This window comes from Saccostrea echinata, unplaced genomic scaffold (assembly GCF_033153115.1).
Source record: "Saccostrea echinata isolate AGI-Se365-2 ecotype Australia unplaced genomic scaffold, CSIRO_AGI_Sech_v1 ptg000002l, whole genome shotgun sequence".
Lineage (NCBI taxonomy): Eukaryota > Metazoa > Mollusca > Bivalvia > Ostreida > Ostreidae > Saccostrea > Saccostrea echinata.
The window spans coordinates 3,583,438-3,590,890 of NW_026889751.1; the positions used below are offsets into that span (position 1 = coordinate 3,583,438).

General features: G+C 34.5%; 1 long non-coding RNA gene across 1 annotated transcript; it reads right to left on the reverse strand.

Annotated features, from left to right (window-relative positions):
* Positions 1-5,263: 5,263 nt before the first annotated feature.
* LOC133178354 (uncharacterized) lies at positions 5,264-7,194 on the reverse strand. The gene is made up of 3 exons (XR_009719974.1): positions 7,038-7,194; positions 6,107-6,266; positions 5,264-5,361 (listed from the first exon to the last, which is right to left on the reverse strand). It is a non-coding gene; the product is annotated as an uncharacterized LOC133178354 (long non-coding RNA).
* Between the last annotated feature and the right edge of the window lie 259 nt (positions 7,195-7,453).

Consider the following 7,453-nt stretch of genomic DNA (forward strand, 5'->3'; position numbering starts at 1 on the left):
CCCAGCCGGGGAAAGGGTGGAAACAATAAAAGATCCAAATTTTACATTAATATTTATAGGGAAAAATCTTTTTAAAGTCTTCTAAACCAACAGGGGCATGATTAGTCATATTATAATGCAAGCTACAAGTAGTGCAGATTATAGTTTCTTCAAATTAAGGACCCTGGAAGTAGGGCGGTTACACTGTTAAGTCGTAATAAAAATGAAAACATACACAGGTAGTGCAGATGTCAAATCATGGTCCCCAGCCGGGGAAAGGGTGGAAACACAATAAAAGATCCAAATTTTACATTAAAATTTATAGGGAAAAATCTTTTTAAAGTCTTCTAAACCAACAGGGGCATGATTAGTCATATTATAATGCAAGCTACAAGTAGTGCAGATTATAGTTTCTTCAAATTATGGACCCTGGAAGTAGGGTTTGGCTAACAGGGAATCTACGTTTTGCAAAGGAATAACTAGTGTCTTAATTTTCTACCGTAATTTCTTATCAATAGAAATATGCATAATGACAACAAACTAGTCATAAATAGGTAACAAAGATTTTTGTTGATAAACAGAGACTATGTCAGAAAGACAATGAAGAAAATACTTCAAAATATCGTCTCAAGAACAACGGGCCACAAAATAAATCATTTTATTCGAACATCCCTCAAAGATGCATATTCAGAATAGCCCTGGGGGTACCGTATAAGGTGAAACCACACTAAGAGAGCAAATATTCAGTTTCTAAAAATCATCTCAAATAGAGAATGGCTGTGATTTATAAAACTGCTTAGTATGTATGTATACTTAAGGAAGCTCTAAACACAAATGAAAAAAAGGTTTTCTTGACTTTGAGAAAATTGTGTCATATAAAGTGTACATACTGAATTTATCTAGTTCATTTTCAACATAGGGTACCTGCCATATTTCTCCAGGAAAAAAATGCCTCAAAAACAATGAAGAATAAGAGATCAGAAATCACTGTTGTCTACTTACATTGGGAAAATACAGGCAAATAATTATGGAACGCCATAGCTGCCTTATGTGGTTATTTCATGAGAAGATGGTGCTTTATTATGTTATGCTGTGGTTATTTCATGTGAAGATGGTGCTTTAATATGTTATGCTGTGGTTTTTTCATGTGAAGATGGTGCTTTATTATGTTATGCTGTGGTTATTTCATGTGAAGGGGGTTTTTCGTGTGAAGGTGGTTTTTCATGTGATGGTGGTTTTTCATGTGATGGTGGTTTTCATGTGAAGGTGGTTTTTCAAGTGTTGGTGTTTTTTTTTTATGTGAAGGTGGTTTTTTTTATATTTAATGTGATGGTGGTCACTCGGAACTCCTAATATTTTTGAAGACTGAGTTTAACACTGAGTTTAACTGTTATTATCTTGAAATTTTGAACGGTTGGTGCTAGGGCTTTCATATTTCACTTGTATATTTCTTGGGAGAAGGCCTTTCCTTGGGCACCATTAATTTTGACCTTGACCTTGGTGTTTGACATACTTTTGAAAAACACTTTAACCTTTTCAATTTTCCACATATTTCCATATATGGTTGCTGCTAGGGCTTTCATATTTCACAGGTTTATTCCTCGAGACACGACCTTACTTTGGGTACCAAGATATTTGTTTTGCATTTGAGAAAGTTTAACTTTTGCTATAAATTGCCATACTGGGGCATCAGTGTTTCACAAACACATCTTGTTGTTATATTTTTTTGTTATTTGTATGAGTGCTATTGGTGTGCATATTGTGTGTGCAGGTGTTATTTAAATTTTGTCTTGAGCAGGACAATAACTTGTTTGCATATACTCTTTGTCCTTTTTTAGCTCATCTGAGCTAAACGCTCATGTGAACTTTTCTGATTGAAATTTGTCCGTTGTCTGTCGTTGCAATCTTTTCAGAATTTCGTCTTCTTCTCCAGAACTACTTGACCAATTTCAACCACACTTGGCACAGAGTATTCTTGGGTAAAGGGGATACAAGTTTGTTCAAATGAAGGGCCACACCCTCTTTCAAAAGGAGATAATTACAAATTAGTGAAAAATTAATGGCATCTTCTAAAAATCTTCTCAAGAACCACTGGACCAGGAAAGATGAAACTCATGTGGAATCATCCCCAGGTGGTGTTAATTCAAGTTTGTTCAAAGCATGACCCCCCAGGAGGTAGGGTGGGACCATAATGAAAGTTCAAACTTGTAGGGAAAAAAGTGTTAGTTATTTAAAGAAATATGTAAGCATCTTTAGTTAGTGTAGATTCAATTTTGTTCAAATCATAACCCCCCCTTTTTTTTAGGGGTAGGTCGGGACCACTTATGCATTAAAGCTTTTCAATACTGAATTGATTTTTGCTTTTTTTCCTAGCCACGGTGCTCAGGTGAGCGATGTGGCCCATGGGCTTCTTGTTCAAAGCTACGGTTGCAGCAAGGGAATATATTTCCTTGCCATTATCACAAATTGTAAATTGTGTTAGTATTCTACTTTTGTTGTACGCTTTATTGAAATCGTAATTTCACTGTAGGAGGAGTAGCATCTATACTACTTCACAGATTTTGTAGTAGCCAATGACAACATCGTTTAGAAAAATCTAAAATCAGTAGAATTAATTCTCATCGTAATGAAGTATACTTTTATATCAAGTTTGATTTATATAGGAGATGTGACAGGCATAGTCTCAGAATTACCCCAAACTCACAAGGGTAAAAGTTTTTGATACATTTTACTCAAATCGGACAACAATCGGTTGCTATGTGGCATGGTTACCATGATAATATGCCCTAAAATAGTCCCATGGTTAAGTTTGCGGCTATGCAAAAAACTGAAAATGACTGTTTCAAAAAGTTAAAGACCTGATGTCTTAAATGCATGAAAAAATTTGAGTAATCAACTATTACGTTACTATGGAAACATGGTATTGAAAAGAAATTATTATATTCATTCATTTTTATTAAGTCATAAACTAAAAAATAAAAGCAATTTTATGGTTGTAATGCAACCAAATAAGAGAAAGTTTCTTGTAACATATTCCGTGCAAATTCTAGAGATTTTACATAAAGTATATTTTAATGTTAGATGAAATATCAAGGAAAAATTTGATACAATTGAGATTCAATTTTTCACCTTAATGTTTGTCACACGATAGGCTTTTCACTCGTCATGTTCACCCATCTTCAATATTGTAGACATTTTTTTTATAAACAGCTGAACATATTTTGTTTCCCTGGATACGTATCCTTAAAGCTTGTGTTAGAGTCCCCCAACTTTAATGATAGATATTTATGAACTATTATCTGACCTTTCATTTCGATTACCACACAAACTCAAAATGGATGCAAGAAGCTACCATCTTCTATAAAGTAAACAGAAATGAACATTTTCTTTAAACCACTTTGGTTTCCATGCTTACACTACAACGAAGCAATCCCCATTTATCTTATGATATCTGTGTAACAAGGTCATAACAATGTACATTTGCCAGTCTTGACTTTCCATTTTGTTCCTTAAAATAGCAGCTTCATTCAAAATAGTCTTGTCCCATGATCCCTTGCACTTCGTTATTGTCTTGTCCCATGATCCCTTGCACTTCGTTATTGGGGTCATGTAACGGCTGTATCCATGTTTAATGGCGGCGCCCATGACGCATCTGAACGTGCGAAATTCGTAGCCTGTGAAAAAAATTGGAATACCATCGAATAAACAATTTTTCACGTAAACTGCGTGTACGTATTGATTTTTCCGGTTTTTGGCTGTCTTTTTCTGTGTGTAGTAGGACGTGACAAGCCTTTGTTACTTAAATTACTTAGAAATAAATATGTAAACAAGTTTTGCTCTACATTTCGTAACAGCTCAAACAAATATTTAGAGGCGTAGCTTAGTTTTTCTTTCACCATGTAAAGATGTACTTTTGGATGCTTTTTAAATTTTTAGTGCCCAAATTTCCAAGACATTTCGATATAATATATTTTGAGGCTACACTACGTTCGAATTTTCTCCAACATGTTGTTGCTCGCGTGTATCGACATATATCTGACAGATACAATGTACACACACACACTTACCATGCTTGCAGAAATACTCTGTGTGTGTAGTGGAGGGGTGAGGTAGTATTATTAGCCTGGTTGTCTTTTTAGTTCTTTGGGACATTAACCAGTTGTTAACATTAACTAATTAATATGAGATAGAGATATGATCATGTTTGGCCTTTTTCTGACAAAAGAATTATACTTTGGACACCCTGGGGATCTTTTGAGTTCTTCTCAATACATGTTGCAGGCAGCAAGAAATGTTCAAGGCACTTTCATTGTTGTAGATGAAACCCATTGTGTTTTTGATTGCAAATTAATCACAAGTTGTGTTCATACTTTCATCAGCAAGAGAAAGCCTTTAGCAAGTAGGAGGACAGTGTTTTGAATGCCTGCAGATGTGTATAACCCACCCAACCACCCCCATTTTATTCATACATTTAAGAGAGCTACACACTGTAAAATATATTGTTGCCCGCGTGGCGCAGGAGTTAGAGCATTTGTTCTAGAGTCATGAAGTAAGGAGTTGATCCTTACATCGCGGGTTCGAATCCCACTGCGGGACGTGGAGACCAGTCCTTCGGATGAGACTGTATAAACCGAGGTCCCGTGTAGCAGTAGGTGCTGGCACAAAAAGATCCCTCACTGCTCAATGGCCCTGAGTGCCGAGTACAGGTCCAATATTTGCAGCCCTCCACCAGCAAGTGGTGGCACCTCCATATGAGTGAAAAATTCTCGAGAGGGACGTTAAACAACAAACAAACAAATACACTGTAAAATATAAACTCACATTTGTATGGCTTTGGAGTGGAGTTGGAAAGGCTGCTCATTCCTTCTATTATTCTGAACACATATGATTTTTCCCTTGTCATTTCATGTTCAGCATCCGAAAGAGGTTCATTATTTTAGAACTGAACCTTCTATTTTATTTCCAAAATTCCAATTTAAAACAATGACATTAAAGAAACAAAATGCCACAGCAGAAAATTTGCTTTATTTTGAACACTATTGTGACTTTTAAGATTTGTCTAATATATTTTAGCTAAATCAAGCAATGGTGAATAGCATATAGCCAGTCTTGGTTCTCCAATACTGTTCATATTTGTAATTAGAAATAGGGGGTGGCCAAAGACAAGTAAAATGATTGAACACTGGTCCTAGCTGGCCCAGTTTCTAATATGGAAGGTTTGAAAGCAACTGCTTCTTTGCAATCCTTATATATTCATTTTTAAAATGAAAAAAAAAAACCCATACAGATTTAATACTTTATTATAGCTTATAGACAAGTTATAGATAAAGCTGCAAAACCATTCTTCTTTCATGTGTCCTTACAGTAGTGACCAGTGATGACCTGGAGTAAATAGAAGGAAATCAGTATAAATACTCCTGATTTTAATGAATAAAATAAAATACATATGTTTTGAATCTCTTATCAAAACATATTACTTTTCATCCTGTAGATGATCTCAACATGATATCTTTATAATACAGTGTCCATGTTGATGTTTACAACCCGATAATTTACAATTAACACTCTAAGCATTTTATCGCTAATAATGCTTTAAAAAAAAAAAGCTGAGAGAAATTAATAACATCTTCAAACCAGAAAAGAGAACAAGTACCAAAATGAAAATGCATGTAAAACTGAAACAAAAATAAAGCTCTAATATTATGTAAAAAACAAGATGTGTTTGTGAAACACTATGCACCCGGCGGCAACAAATGTCGAAAAAGCTATTTTTAGCATATAGGTCACAGTCAAGGTCACAAGGTCATTGACCTTGGTGTCATTTAAAAGAGCTTAATTAGTGGAGTAAGCATACCCAATATGAAGTCTCTATCTCTCATAGTTCAAAAGTTATGGTGAAGGTTAAAGTTGACAACAGACAGACAGGACAAAAACAATATGCGCCCCCGATCTATCGATCCGGGCGCATAAAAGAAATTGAAATGCAAGATAAAGTACATGTATTTTATAACAACACAAATGTACGTAATTTTCTCATATATTAAGGAATACTTTAACATATTTGCAAATTGATATCAAAATAAAACAAACATAGTTGCACTGCAATTCATCATTTATATGCACATACCAGTATAAAAATCTTTATTAAGATTCCAGTTACAGATGATCCACAGGGTTCATAAAGTTTTCGAGCAGAATCATTCCAAAATACATTGGCTCCAGTTTATGGCACTTCTTTGGCTTCAGGAATGAATATCTTCAGAAAGCATATTTTTCAGACTTTAATCCTATTACAAAAAAAGTAATGTCATCTTTAATGTAGTATGACACTATGTATTCCATTTTATGCTGTAGACAGGTATTTAATTTCTGAGTTTTAATTTATCTAAAAGTACAACAATAAGAGATAAAAAGAGTGCCTGAAAAATGTTTTATTAGGGGTTGCAGTGGATTTGGGGGAACTCGGACTTGGTTCTTCTTATCAGTTATGGGGGTCTACATGCATTTTTTTCCTGAGAGAGAGAGAGAGATCCTTTTCTGTTAATAATGCAATTCACGAATTCAGCTACAAGTATTTTCATATGAACAGAAACAACTGAGAAAGGCAAGAATGCCTCAAATATTTGTTAAAAATGCTGATTGATTTAACCAGATTTTTGCTTGTTAACTTAAATGACATAATAAATTATCTGTGAGTATAAAATAATGTTAATAAAATTCGCTGCATGTATGTGTACTTTGGAACTTCCTAAAATATGTCAATACACGCGAGCAACGACATGTTGGAGAAAATTCGAACGTAGTGTGGCCCCAAAATGATTTATTTCGAAATGTCTTGGAAATTTGGGCACTGAAAATTTAAAAAGCATCCTAAAGTACTTCTTTACTTGATAAGAGGAAAACTAAGCTACGCCTCTAAACACTTGTTTGAACTGTTAAGAAATGTAGAGCAAAACTTGTTTACATTTTTATTTTTAAGTAATTTAAGTAACTAAAGCTTGTCACGTCCTTATAAACTCAGAAAAAGACAACCAGAGACCGGGAAAATCAATACTTACAAGCAGTTTATGTGAAAAATTGTGTATTCGATGGCTTTCCATTTTTTTCCACAGGCTACGAATTTCGCACGTTTAGATGCGTCATGGGCGCCGCCATTAAACATGGATACAGCCGTTACATGACCCCAATAACGAAGTGCAAGGGATCATGGGACAAGACTACATTCAAAATTGAGCAACAAATTTGTGTGGCTACACTGTGTTACCATAGCAATCGTGAAGTTTATTTTTAGAATACCATTGCCAATACCTTATTACGTAAGTTCAAATAGTTTTTATTGTTTTTTTTTTTATTGTTGTTGATTGAGTTTGATCATGTAACACTTATCAATTGTCAGTGTTAACATTTTTAAAAATATATTCCAAATGTACTCATGGTAACCACTTACTTAGAGATATATTCTAAATAGTTTCTT